Consider the following 14946-nt stretch of genomic DNA (forward strand, 5'->3'; position numbering starts at 1 on the left):
TGGAAATAACTACTGCAGAGCAGAATAAAGAAAAAAGAATGAAAAGAACTGAGGACAGTCTCAGAGACCTCTGGGACAACATTAAACGCACCAACATTCGAATTATAGGGGTTCCAGAAGAAGAAGAGAAAAAGAAAGGGACTGAGAAAATATTTGAAGAGATTATAGTTGAAAACTTCCCTAATATGGGAAAGGAAATAGTTAATCAAGTCCAGGAAGCACAGAGAGTCCCATACAGGATAAATCCAAGGAGAAATACGCCAAGACACATATTAATCAAACTGTCAAAAATTAAATACAAAGAAAACATATTAAAAGCAGCAAGGGAAAAACAACAAATAACACACAAGGGAATCCCCATAAGGTTAACAGCTGATCTTTCAGCAGAAACTCTGCAAGCCAGAAGGGAGTGGCAGGACATATTGAAAGTGTTGAAGGAGAAAAACCTGCAACCAAGATTACTCTACCCAGCAAGGATCTCATTCAGATTTGATGGAGAAATTAAAACCTTTACAGACAAGCAAAAGCTGAGAGAGTTCAGCACCACCAAACCAGCTCTACAACAACTGCTAAAGGAACTTCTCTAGGCAAGAAACACAAAAGAAGGAAAGGACCTACAATAACAAACCCAAAACAATGAAGAAAATGGGAATAGGAACACACATATCGATAATTACCTTAAATGTAAATGGACTAAATGCTCCCACCAAAAGACACAGATTGGCTGAATGGATACAAAAACAAGACCCATATATTTGCTGTCTACAAGAGACCCACTTCAGACCTAGAGACACATACAGACTGAAAGTAAGGGGATGGAAAAAGGTATTTCATGCAAGTGGAAACCAAAAGAAAGCTGGAGTAGCAATTCTCATATCAGACAAAATAGACTTTAAAACAAAGACTATTAGAAGAGACAAAGAAGGACACTACATAATGATCAAGGGATCAATCCAAGAGGAAGATATAACAATTGTAAATATTTATGCACCCAACATAGGTGCACCTCAATACATAAGGCAAATACTGACAACCATAAAAGGGGAAATCGACAGTAACACATTCATAGTAGGGGACTTTAACACCCCACTTTCACCAATGGACAGATCATCCAAAATGAAAATAAATAAGGAAACACAAGCTTTAAATGATACATTAAACGAGATGGAGTTAATTGATATTTATAGGACATTCCATCCAAAAACAACAGAATACACATTTTTCTCAAGTGCTCATGGAACATTCTCCAGGATAGATCATATCTTGGGTCACAAATCAAGCCTTGGTAAATTGAAGAAAATTGAAATTGTATCAAGTATCTTTTCTGACCACAATGCCATGAGACTAGATATCAATTACAGGAAAAGATCTGTAAAAAATACAAACACATGGAGGCTAAACAATACACTACTTAATAATGAAGATATCACTGAAGAAATCAAAGAGGAAATCAAAAAATACCTAGAAACAAATGACAATGGAGACACAACGACCCAAAACCTGTGGGATGCAGCAAAAGCAGTTCTAAGGGGGAAGTTTATAGCAATACAAGCCCACCTTAAGAAGCAGGAAGCATCTCGAATAAACAACCTAACCTTGCACCTCAAGCAATTAGAGAAAGAAGAACAAAAAAACCCCAAAGCTAGCAGAAGGAAAGAAATCATAAAAATCAGATCAGAAATAAATGAAAAAGAAATGAAGGAAACAATAGCAAAGATCAATAAAACTAAAAGCTGGTTCTTTGAGAAGATAAACAAAATAGATAAACCACTAGCCAGACTCATCAAGAAAAAAAGGGAGAAGACCCAAATCAATAGAATTAGAAATGAAAAAGGAGAGGTAACAACTGACACTGCAGAAATAAAAGAGATCATGAGAGATTACTACAAGCAACTCTATGCCAATAAAATGGACAATCTGGAAGAAATGGACAAATTCTTAGAGAGGCACAACCTGCCAAGACTGAATCAGGAAGAAATAGAAAATATGAACAGACCAATCACAAGCACTGAAATTGAAACTGTGATTAAAAATCTTCCAACAAAGAAAAGCCCAGGACCAGATGGCTTCACAGGCGAATTCTATCAAACATTTAGAGAAGAGCTAACACCTATCCTTCTCAAACTCTTCCAAAATATAGCAGAGGGAGGAACACTCCCAAACTCCTTCTACGAGGCCACCATCACCTTGATACCAAAACCAGACAAGGATGTCACAAAGAAAGAAAACTACAGGCCAATATCACTGATGAACATAGATGCAAAAATCCTCAACAAAATACTAGCAAACAGAATCCAACAGCACATTAAAAAGATCATACACCATGATCAAGTGGGGTTTATTCCAGGAATGCAAGGATTCTTCAATATACGCAAATCTATCAATGTGATAAACCATATTAACAAACTGAAGGAGAAAAACCATATGATCATCTCAATAGATGCAGAGAAAGCTTTTGACAAAATTCAACACCCATTTATGATAAAAACCCTCCAGAAAGTAGGCATAGAGGGAACTTTCCTCAACATAATAAAGGCCATATATGACAAGCCCACAGCAAACATCATCCTCAATGGTGAAAAACTGAAAGCATTTCCACTAAGATCAGGAACAAGACAAGGTTGCCCACTCTCACCACTCTTATTCAACATAGTTTTGGAAGTTTTAGCCACAGCAATCAGAGAAGAAAAGGAAATAAAAGGAATCCAAATCGGAAAAGAAGAAGTAAAGCTGTCACTGTTTGCAGATGACATGATCCTATACATAGAGAACCCTAAAGATGCTACCAGAAAACTACTAGAGCTAATCAATGAATTTGGTAAAGTGGCAGGATACAAAATTAATGCACAGAAATCTCTGGCATTCCTATATACTAATGATGAAAAATCTGAAAGTGAAATCAAGAAAACACTCCCATTTACCATTGCAACAAAAAGAATAAAATATCTAGGAATAAACCTACCTAAGGAGACAAAAGATCTGTATGCAGAAAATTATAAGACACTGATGAAAGAAATTAAAGATGATACAAATAGATGGAGAGATATACCATGTTCTTGGATCGGAAGAATCAACATTGTGAAAATGACTCTACTACCGAAAGCAATCTATAGATTCAATGCAATCCCTATCAAACTACCACTGGCATTTTTCACAGAACTAGAACAAAAAATTTTGCAATTTGTATGGAAACACAAAAGACCCCGAATAGCCAAAGCAATCTTGAGAACGAAAGAAGGAACTGGAGGAATCAGGCTCCCTGACTTCAGACTATACTACAAAGCTACAGTTATCAAGACAGTATGGTACTGGCACAAAAACAGAAAGATAGATCAATGGAACAGGATAGAAAGCCCAGAGATAAACCCACGCACATATGGTCACCTTATCTTTGACAAAGGAGGCAGAAATGTACAGTGGAGAAAGGACAGCCTATTCAATAAGTGGTGCTGGGAAAACTGGACAGCTACATGTAAAAGTATGAAATTAGATCACTCCCTAACACCGTACACAAAAATAAGCTCAAAATGGATTAAAGACCTAAATGTAAGGCCAGAAACTATCAAACTCTTAGAGGAAAACATAGGCAGAACACTCTATGACATAAATCACAGCAAGGTCCTTTTTGACCCACCTCCTAGAGAAATGGAAATAAAAACAAGAGTAAACAAATGGGACCTAATGAAACTTAAAAGCTTTTGCGCAGCAAAGGAAACCATAAAGAAGACCAAAAGACAACCCTCAGAATGGGAGAAAATATTTGCAAATGAAGCAACTGACAAAGGATTGATCTCCAAAATTTATAAGCAGCTCATGCAGCTTAATAACAAAAAAACAAACAACCCAATCCAAAAATGGGCAGAAGACCTAAATAGACATTTCTCCAAAGAAGATATACAGAGTGCCAACAAACACATGAAAGAATGCTCAACATCACTAATCATGAGAGAAATGCAAATCAAAACTACAATGAGATATCATCTCACACCAGTCAGAATGGCCATCATCAAAAAATCTAGAAACAATAAATGCTGGAGAGGGTGTGGAGAAAAGGGAACCCTCTTACACTGTTGGTGGGAATGTAAATTGATACAGCCACTGTGGAGAACAGTATGGAGGTTCCTTAAAAAGCTACAAATAGAACTACCATATGACCCAGCAATCCCACTGCTGGGCATATACCCTGAGAAAACCATAATTCAAAAAGAGTCATGTACCAAAATGTTCATTGCAGCTCTATTTACAATAGCCCAGAGATGGAAACAACCTAAGTGTCCATCATCGGATGAATGGATAAAAAAGATGTGGCACATATATACAATGGAATATTACTCAGCCATAAAAAGAGACGAAATTGAGCTATTTGTAATGAGGTGGATAGACCTAGAGTCTGTCATACAGAGTGAAGTAAGTCAGAAAGAGAGAGACAAATACCGTATGCTAACACATATATATGGAATTTAAAAAAAAAAATGTCATGAAAAACCTAGGGGTGAAACAGGAATAAAGACACAGACTTACTAGAGAATGGACTTGAGGCTATGGGGAGGGGGAAGGGTAAACGGTGACAAAGCGATAAAGAGGCATGGACATATATACACTACCAAACGTAAGGTAGATAGCTAGTGGGAAGCAGCCGCATAGCACAGGGAGATCAGCTCGGTGCTTTGTGACCGCCTGGAGGGGTGGGATAGGGAGGGTGGGAGGGAGGGAGACGCAAGCGGGAAGAGATATGGGAATATATGTATATATATAACTGATTCATTTTGTTGTGAAGCTGAAACTAACATACCATTGTAAAGCAATTATACTCCAATAAAGATGTTAAAAAAAAAAAAAAAAAAAAAAAAGAAATACCTTACAAATTATTTGAGTTCCAGAAGAAGAGAGGGAGAAAGAGTCAGAAAGCTTATTTAAAGAAATAATAGTTGATAGGGGAGTAATCATGATAGAGAGTAGGAGGATGCTGCATCCACTCTCAAACACATCAAAGTTACAAATACATATAGAACAACTCTCGCTGAAATAGACCTGGGGACTAGCAAGATGGCTCTTCTACAGTAAATGCTATAAAGAAAGATCCACACAGAGTCTGGTCAGAGAGGAGGAGAAGCAATCAGGTTGGGACCCACACCACTAGTGAAGACACAGAAGAGGAGGGGGGTATCACAGGCTTGGGGATCCTCCCTGGGAGGGAGGGGCTTGAACCACATATTAGGCACCCCAGCTCTGAGGTCTAACACCAGGAAGACAAGCCCCTCTTAGCTGGTTTGAAAACCAGTGGGGCTTACCAGAGGGCTGTAAGAAACTGAGACTCTGCTCTTAAAGAGTGCACACACAGACATCATACTCAATGGTGAAAGTTTGAAAGCTTTTCCTCTAAAATCAGGAATAAAACAAAGTGTCCACTCTCACCACTCCTATTCAATGTAGTACTGGAAGTCCTAGCCAGAGCAATCGGGCAAGAAAAAGAAATAACAGGCTTCCAAACAGGAAAGGCAGAAGTCAAATTTCCTTTGCTTGCAGATTATATGATCTTATATATAAATAATCCTGAAGACTCCACTAAAAAAAATCTGTTAAACTAATCAACAAAGTCAGTAAAGTTGTAGGATACAAAATCAGCAAACAGAAATCAGTTGTGTTTTTATACATTAACAATGAAGTATTTTAAAAAGAAATAAAGAAAACAATCCCATTCACAATAGCATCAACAACAATAAAATACTTAGGAATAAATTTAACCAAGGAAGTGAAAGATCTGTACACTGAAAACTATAATACTCTGAATTAAGAAATTGAAGAATACACAAATAAATGGAAAGCTATCCTGTGTTCATGGATCAGAATAATTAATATTGTTAAAATGTCCATACTACCCAAAGTCATCTATAGATTCAATGTAATCCCCATCAAAATTCCAATGGCATTTTTCACAGAAATTTTTTAAAATCCTAAAATTTGTATAGATCCACAAAAGACCCCAAATACCCAAGGCAATCCTGAGAAAGAACAAAGCTGAAAGCATCACACTTCCTGATTCCAAAATATACTACAAAGGTGTAATAATCAAAATATTATCACACTGGTAGCAAAAGAGACAAAGAGCAGTAGGACCGAATTGAGAGCCCAGAAATAAAGTCTCACATGTACACTCTACTAATAGTTGACATGGGAGCCAAGAATACTCAATGGTAAAAAGAGAGTCTATTCAATAAACAGTGCTGGGAAAACTGGATAACCACATGTAGAAGAATTAAAGTGAACCCCTACCTTACACCACTCACAAAAATTAACCATAAAACTTCAAGAAGAAAACATAGGGGAAACATGTCCTAGCAATGATTTTTTGGATATGACAACAGAAGCACACATAACAAAAGCAAAATAAATAAGTAGAACTACATCAACCTAAAAAGCTTCTACACAGAAAAATAAACAGTCAACAAAATGAAAGGGCAAGCTACAGAATGGGAGAAAATATCTGCAAATCATGTATGTGATAAGGTGTTAATATCCAAAATATATAAGGAACTCATACAATGGCTATATATATATCTATATATAGATATATAGTTATAGATATAGATAGATATAGATTTCCAAACAATTCAATTAAAACTTGGGCAGAAGAACTGAATAAAAATTTTTCCAAAGAAGACTTCCAAATCAACAACAGGTTCATGAAAAGATGCTCTACATCACTAATCACCAGGGAAATGCAAATCAAAACTACAACGAGATATCACCTCAAAGAGACTAAGAGGTAACAAGTGTTGACAAGGATGTGGAAAAGGAAACCCTTGTGCACTGTTGGTGGGAATGTAAATTGGTACAGCCACTATGGTAAACAATATGGAGTCTCCTCAAAAAATTAAAAAGAAAACTACCATACATTAGCAATCCTGCTTCTGGGTATGTATATATATCCAAAGAAAATGAAATCACTATTTCGAAGAGTTATCTGCACTCGCATGTTCATTGCGGCATTATTCACAATTGCCGAGAAATGGAAACAACCCAAGTGTCCATACATGGATAAACAGATATAGAAGATGTGGTATATACATAAATGGAATATTATTCAGCCATGAAAAAGAAGAAAATCCTGCCACTTGCAACATTTATGGATCCTTGGGGCATTATGATAAGTGAAATAAGTCAGAGAGAGAAAAATAAATACTGTATGATATAACTAAATTGTAGACTGTAAAACAGCCAAACCCAGAGAAACAGAGAATAGAATGGTTGTTGCCAGGGGTTGGGGGAAATGGGGAGATGTTGACCAAAGGATAAAATATCCAGTTAGCAGATGAATTTCTGGGAATCTAATCTACAGCATGGTGATTGCAGTTAACAGAACTGTATTATATACTTGAAAGTTGCTAAGAGAGTAGATCTTAAATGTTCTCACCGAAAAAAAGAAATGGTATTTATGTGAGGTAACGGAGTTGTGTTAACTAGCTCTGCTGTGGTAATCATTTCACAACATGTAACATACCAACAGTTTGTACACCTTAAACTTACACAATGCTATATGTCAATTACATCTCAATAAAGTTAAAAAAAATACAGAAAACAGACTGTTGCACAACGTTCAAGCAAAAATACTAGTTTTGGACTGCTTTTTCTTGAATTTAGTCATTGTTCCTTCTTGGATCTGTTTCGTATCACATGATAGCAGACTCATACAGGCAGCATACTTCTGATCAGGCGCAGCCAAAAAGAAGCAACTGATGGTATATGGGAGTTTAGGGATAAGCTACGAGATTTCTCCCTTTCTTCCTCTACTTTGTGAAGATTCTCCAGCAGCAACTGTGTAACTTCCACGGCTCCAACTCCAATGAGACAGAACTGGTATGGTCTGACATTGATCATTTAACTTGGCCCTGGACTCCTTTACAACCTTCTCCTTAACTTTGCCTTTGCAGCATAGGGGTAAAAGTAAATTCCTGTTCCTACTAATCACTCCATTATCTAGGTGGCCCTTCTTTACTTCTCAGCAGTTTCATCACTGGTGTTCTTAATACCCTGTATTAAATTTATTTGCAAAAACTTGAAAAAATTTGTATTTTATTTGTTATGGGCAAATACAGTATAATAAAATTTCCAAATATTAAAAAAAATTAGAAGAGACATGAAATCTCAAAATGGGGAAATGTTAGCCACGTTTAGGAGGAAAATGTACTAATATTATTGGAGGAGAGAATTCAGGAATTGGAAGATAACACTAATGAGTTTGGAAGGTATAAGACTGCGGAGAAGTTTGAATGGTGGGCTTTATGCCACAGGAAATACGGAGTGATTCAAAGTTCTATAAAGATTGTGCTCACTTCAGCAGCACATATACAAAGTTTTATAAGATTAATCTGAAAGTGGTAGGCAGTTTGGAGTGTGTGATGGAGTGATGTCAAAGAAAAATTGTACCAGATGGTTAAACAGGCAAGGTGTACTTTACTCAAGATGATTTTGTAATAGTGGAGAGAGACAGAACTCCGTTCTGCTGAAACGAAAGGCAGGGAAGTTTTTAGATGCCAGGATGAGCTGTAGGAAAAATAGTAGAGGATGCTGGGGAAGAGGATGGTCAATATAATTAGACCATCTCTGTTTGCTTTGGCTCTTATCAAAGTTAGGCTCCTATACTCCCCACAGAGACTGGGAACTAGGGGCAATACCTTTCTTGAAGGTTATATTTCAAAGAGCTGACTCCCAGGTCCTTGAGAAAGACATTTCTGGGTTGTAAAACTATCAAGTGACTAGGAGAAAATTTACATCTCAAAGGGGCAGAGAAAGAATTTACAATTTCAAGTTTCTTAAAGTAAATGTTTTCAGAAAAGGGAGGTTAGGGGCCTATGGTAAAGAAGAAACCTGTCTGAAGTTTAGCCAAACTGAGGGAAACATTAAGGCCATCTTGATCAGTAGCTATAATTAGCGTTACCTTCAGGAAGGTTATTTTATAAGGGCATGATCTATAGGAGTAAAGAAAAGCAATGCTTTAGAAACTTTATCAGAAGAATCAAAAGTAACTCTCTGCTAGTTAGATACAGGTCAGGAATAATGAGAAAGGGCAGTTACAAGGTAAACTCAACTAATGTTCTCTGTGATGTAGCTTTAATAAATATGAAATAAGTAGAAAAAAAATCCATTGGTACAAGGTGAGAGCCAATTGGATGGATTGCCCAGTTAGAAATACTTATTGTCTAGTCATTATCAGTCAAGAATTAACAAACCTACTTTTATTAGATATACTTCTGTTTAGGGATTGAGAAATATCAATTATTTAAACTTAATCACTACTTTATTTCTGTGAGATTTTTAAAAATATACTTTGGGGAAAGTAATGGAAGAGTCATATAGCACTAAAACATTGAAGTGAATGACGTAATAAGATCCTATCTTTCTCAATTTAAGGAGAAAAAAAGGGAGGGCAAAAGAAATGGGCAGAAGGTAATGTTTACCTACCAGTCATTGTGTTAAGTGTTTTCATATATTTATCTAATTTAATTCTCATAAAACAATGAGACATAGGAAGATATCCCATTCCGTAGATGAAACTCTGTTTACAAAGTAATATATCAACCAATTGTAGAGCTGACCCTTGAATTTAAGGCCTTACATCTGTTGAAACGCGAGAGCCAAACTCTGCTAATACATGGTGCTTAGAATAGGTAGACTTCAGTGAGCAGGAAAATTAGAGCATGCGTGAACTGACAACAAGTTTTGCTGATCTAGTAGCTTTGTGAGATTTGTCTAGATTCAAAGGCCCTTGCTCTACTAAACCATCAAATTATAGGTGGTCTCCTTCTTAAACAACCAATATTTGCAGAGCTATTCAGACTTTGGGTCATGGTATTTTTTCAAGGATTAACTATTATCACTGTCTTTTCAAATTTTAACTTTAGAAAGTCCTTGCTTTTGTTGGAAGCAATGTTAATTTTTTTTTTTAGATCATCAAAATTTATTCATCTTGTAACTAAAACTTTGTACCCTTTGACAAACATCTCCCCATTTTCCCCACCCCCCTAGTCCCTGGCAACCACCATTCTAATCTGTTTCCATGAGCTCAGTTGTTATTTTTCATTCCACATAGAACAGATACAATATTTGTCTTTCTCTTTCTAGCTTATTTTGTTTAGCATAATGCCTCCCAGGTTTACCCCTGTTGTTGTAAATGGCAGGAAGTGAAATCAACGTCTTGAAGAGCTATCTGCACTCTCATGTTCATTGCAGCATTATTCACAATAGCCAAGTTATGGAAACAATCCAGATGTCCATTGATGGATGAATGGATAAAGAGGAGTGGATATATATATTATTAATGCATAAGAAGAAGGCAATCCTGCCATTTACAGCAATGTTAAATTTTGATGCAGTTTGCAGGGATGAAACTTGGTCGCCCTCTGGAGGCTATTCTCAGGTCTCACTAGCATACCTTAATTTTAAGAAAAAAGTCAGGTCTTAACAATTTAACAACTCATTTTAAATGTGTGGAAATTATGTATATACATTATACTTTTTTAGAAGTTACAAAAACATTGAGTTCAAAATGCTCAAAATATTTTAAAATGATGAATTAAACATTTTATGGCATAGCATGTTTTGAATTCCTGTTCTCCCTTTGGAAATGGAGATGGTCATCATTCCCCTTTTATCATGCAATATCTATACTGGGACTAAAACCGTTATTTTTCCTCCCCTATTATAGGAACACATGGGCAATTAGTTCTATAAATTGAATGATAAAGCATATGACACAATACTATACACTCAATTAGTACCAAGATCTTTCATTTTAGGTTTAAAAAAAAATCTCTAAATTTCCAATTTATTTATTTTTCTTTCTCCCAGAGGTAAAACATCAGAGCTTACAAGAACCCTTAAAAACAGAATAGCTCAAAGGATAAAAATGTTTTGCTCCCTAGTTCATTCTTTTTCAGTTTTCTTGTAGAAGGTGTATTATTCCAGTTAGTGAAAATTATACAAGCAAAGTTCTTGCCATATATTGGTGACAGCTTTTCTACATAAAGTAAGCAGTTAAGGGGCTTCCCTTGTGGCGCAGTGGTTAAGAATCCGCCTGCCAATGCAGGTGACACGGGTTCCAGCCCTGGTCCCGGAAGATCCCACATGCCGCGGAGCAACTAAGCCCGTGCACCACAACTACTGAGCCTGCGCTCTAGAGTCCGTGTGCCACAACTACTGAGCCTGCGCTCTACAGCCCGTGCGCCACAACTGAGGCCCGCGCACGTAGAGCCCATGCTCCGCAACGAGAAGCCACCGCAATGAGAAGCCCGCACACTGCAACAAAGAGTAGCCCCCGCTCTCCGCAACTTGAGAAAGCTCGCGTGCAGCAACAAAGACCCAACACACTGCCCAAAATAATAAATAAATAAATATTTTTTAAAAAGTAAGCAGTTATGAGCTGCTATAAACCTACTGATTCTTTACTTGATTTAAATGAATTTAATTCTTTAAATAACTGAGCAGGTAGAGAATTTAGACTCAGCCATTATTAGAGGTACCTTATACAACCAAAGTGGTATAAAAACCCTGTAACATGAAAGTGTTGTGGAGGTCCTTCTGGTCTTCTGAGACCGGGACACCCGTACCTTCATGTCCCATTTATAAATGTTCCTGTATAATGTTTGCGATGCTGAAATATTTGATGAGATAAATACACCATGCGTATTACATGCCTTCCCTATATCTCTCTCAACTACATCCCTCTAATGAGTTGGTGCAGCTCCAAGGCTCTATCCAGTAACAAGGTAGTGTCAGGCAGTGCTTGTTGTACTCACTGGCCTTTAATCCTCCAACTGCCTTGTAATCTCCTCCTTCACACCTTGATGCTTCGAAATGGCATATTTCCTGAGGAACAGATTTCTAGGGAGTCCTGTATACTTGCTTGAAATGGGGACAGGAGGATGGAGGAACAGAAGGGAAGATATAGGGAAGATGAATGGATTTTTTTTATATAAATTTTTCTGCCGTAAAAACTATAGGTACCAAGCAAAGCAATCAGGGAAATTTATATTCATGCATTAATTTACCACTTACAACGATGAGTAGATAGAGAACATTAGATAGATTAAGTAAGTATCTAGGAGGTAAAATGGATAAGATTGATAATGGATAGGATATAGTGGCTGATGCGAGAGGTTGAAATCAAGGATTATTGTTAGGTGCCTGGTTTATACAACTGGGTGAATGGTGTCACTACACATTAAGACAAATGAAAATGAAGGAGGAGAGATTTGGCAGTTTAGGGAGACCATGAGTATTTAGCTTTATGTATATTTTAAATGAACAGATTTAGATGTTAAATAGGCAACTGGATTTACAGAATTCAGATTAGAGGTCTCAGGTACACAAATGTCCAAACTTTATGGAGTGGGTAACTGAAGCTGTGTGTTTCTGTGAAATCATATTACAAGTTCTAGAGTGAGAGGACATAATGGCCTAGAACTGAATTTTGAAGAATTTCAACATTTAATGTCTGAGGAGAAGGATATGTACCTGCAAAGAAGATAGAGTATGAACTGCTGCAGAGATTAGAGGAAAACCAGAGGAGTTTTTGGGTCAAGGAAAATCAAGTCTCAAAGACAGAAGCAAATCCTACTTACAGGTCAAGTAACTAGGAGATAAAATTTTCACATCGCATCCATGGATTTGGAAATAACTTATGAAGTAACTTTTTATTGGAGTAATAAAAGATGAATTCTATTGGGAGTGGGTTGAAGCAGGAGAAGGAAGTAATAAAGTGAAGATATCAAATACAGATAAACACTTTTAAACAGCTTTATGGAGGTACAACTGATGCACAAAAAATGGCACATGTTTAATGTATACTATTTGATGAGTTGGGACATATGCATAAACCCATGAGACAATTAACACAATCAAGGTAATAGACATATCTGTCCCCTCCAAAAGCTTCCTTGTGTCCTATTTTTTCTGTGTGTGGTAAGAACACTTAACATGAAATCGACCCTCTTAACTAATTTTAAGTGCTTAACACTATTGTTAACTACAGACACTATTTGTACAGCAGATTTCTCAAATTTATTCATCTTGTATAACTGAAAATTCATACCTGTTGAACAACAGCTGCCTATTTCTCCCTTTCCCCAGCCGCTGGCAACCAACATTCTATTCTCTGCTTCCATGAAGTCTGATTATTTTAGATACCTCATATAAATGGAATTATGCTGTATTTGTCCTTCTGTGACTGGCTTATTTACTTAGCGTATTGTCCTCCAGGTTCATCCCTGTTGCCACAAATGGTAGAACCTCCTTCTTCTTTTAAAGTTGAAAATATTCCATTGTAAATATATACTACATTTTTTGAACCATTCATCTGTCGATGGACATTTTGGGAAAAGCTTCTTGGCATTGATCTTGGCAATGATTTATTGGCTATGACACCAAAAGCACAGACCACAGAAGCAAAAATAGACAAGTAGAACTACATCAAAATAAAAAGCTCCTGCACAGCAAAGGAAACAACCAACAGGATGGAAAGGCAACCAATGGAATGGGAGAAAATATTTGCAAATCATATATCTGGTAAGAGGTAAATATCCAAAATTTGTAAGAAATTCCCACAACTAAGTAGCAAAAAACCCAAATAACTCAATTAAGAAATGGGCAAAGAACTTGAATATACATTTTCCAAAAAACACATATGAACGGCCAAAACGTATATGAAAAGGTACTCAGCATCACTAATCATCAGGGCAATGCAAATCAAAATCACAAAGAGATATCACCTCACACCTGTTAGGATGGTTAGTATCAAAAATACAAAGGTAACAAGTACTGGGGAGAACATGGAGAAATTGGATCTCTTGTACACTGTTGGTGGGAATATAAAATGGTATATAGTCACTATGGAAAACAGTATGGAGGCTTCTCAAAAAATTAAAAATAGAACTATCATATGATTCAGCAATCCCACTTCTGAATGGATATATGTATATATATATATATATATACGCGTGTGTGTGTGTATATATATATATGTATAAGAGAACTGAAATCAGGATCTCAAAAAGATTGCACTCTCATGTTCACTGAAGCATTATTCACAATTGCCAAGATATAGAAAAACATTTTCAAGAATTATTTTAAAAACTATGCCTTTGAAGAAGAGATAGTATGGTAATTAGTAATAGAAGTCAGGTGGAGAAAGGTGAGTGGTTTTGCTTTTCTTTTTTGCTTTACTCTTCTTTATTATTTTTTCCAATTTGGAAGATTTTAGAATGTCTAAAAAAGATAGTGGAAAAGATCCAGATTAGAGAAGGTATTGAACAAAATAAGGATCCTTAGAGAGTGGAAGGTGATGCAATCCAAATCAGGAGTAAGGGAATTGGGTTTAGTAGGAATAGAGCTTCTGTTCTGTTAAATTACCAAAGGAGATAAAGATGGGAGCAGATGTAGTAATTCTATTATGTTAATTAACAGGAAAGTTCTCCTAATGTCTTTTCTTTTCTCTTCTGTGAATTAAAAGAGATTACCTCCTGATATTATAGCAAATGGTGGGGACATGGCCATTTGAGAATAGTGCAATAGCTGAATCACTTTGTTATACAGCAGAAACTAACACAACATTGTAAAGCAATTATACTCCAATAAAGATGTTTAAAAAAAAAGAAAAGAATGGTGCAGAAAGAGAGAACACACTGTAGAGAATGGGAAACAATGGGTCCAGATTAATGTAGCAGAATTAAAGGGCAATATTAAAGGACCTTTTTGGTTAGTGATCATGAATTTATAAAGGAAACAATCTAAACTATTATACACTTTACTTGGGAAGACTTTGAAAGCTGGAGATCAAGAAAAGAGAAAGCAATGGTTTGGGTTGATCCAGCATAATTAAAAGACACTGGAACAGGGGTAGGGACAAACACACTATTACATAATGGACATTGGAATGTAAGAGAGTAAGGA

Source organism: Leucopleurus acutus (assembly GCF_964270905.1).
Source record: "Leucopleurus acutus genome assembly, chromosome: X".
Lineage (NCBI taxonomy): Eukaryota > Metazoa > Chordata > Mammalia > Artiodactyla > Delphinidae > Leucopleurus > Leucopleurus acutus.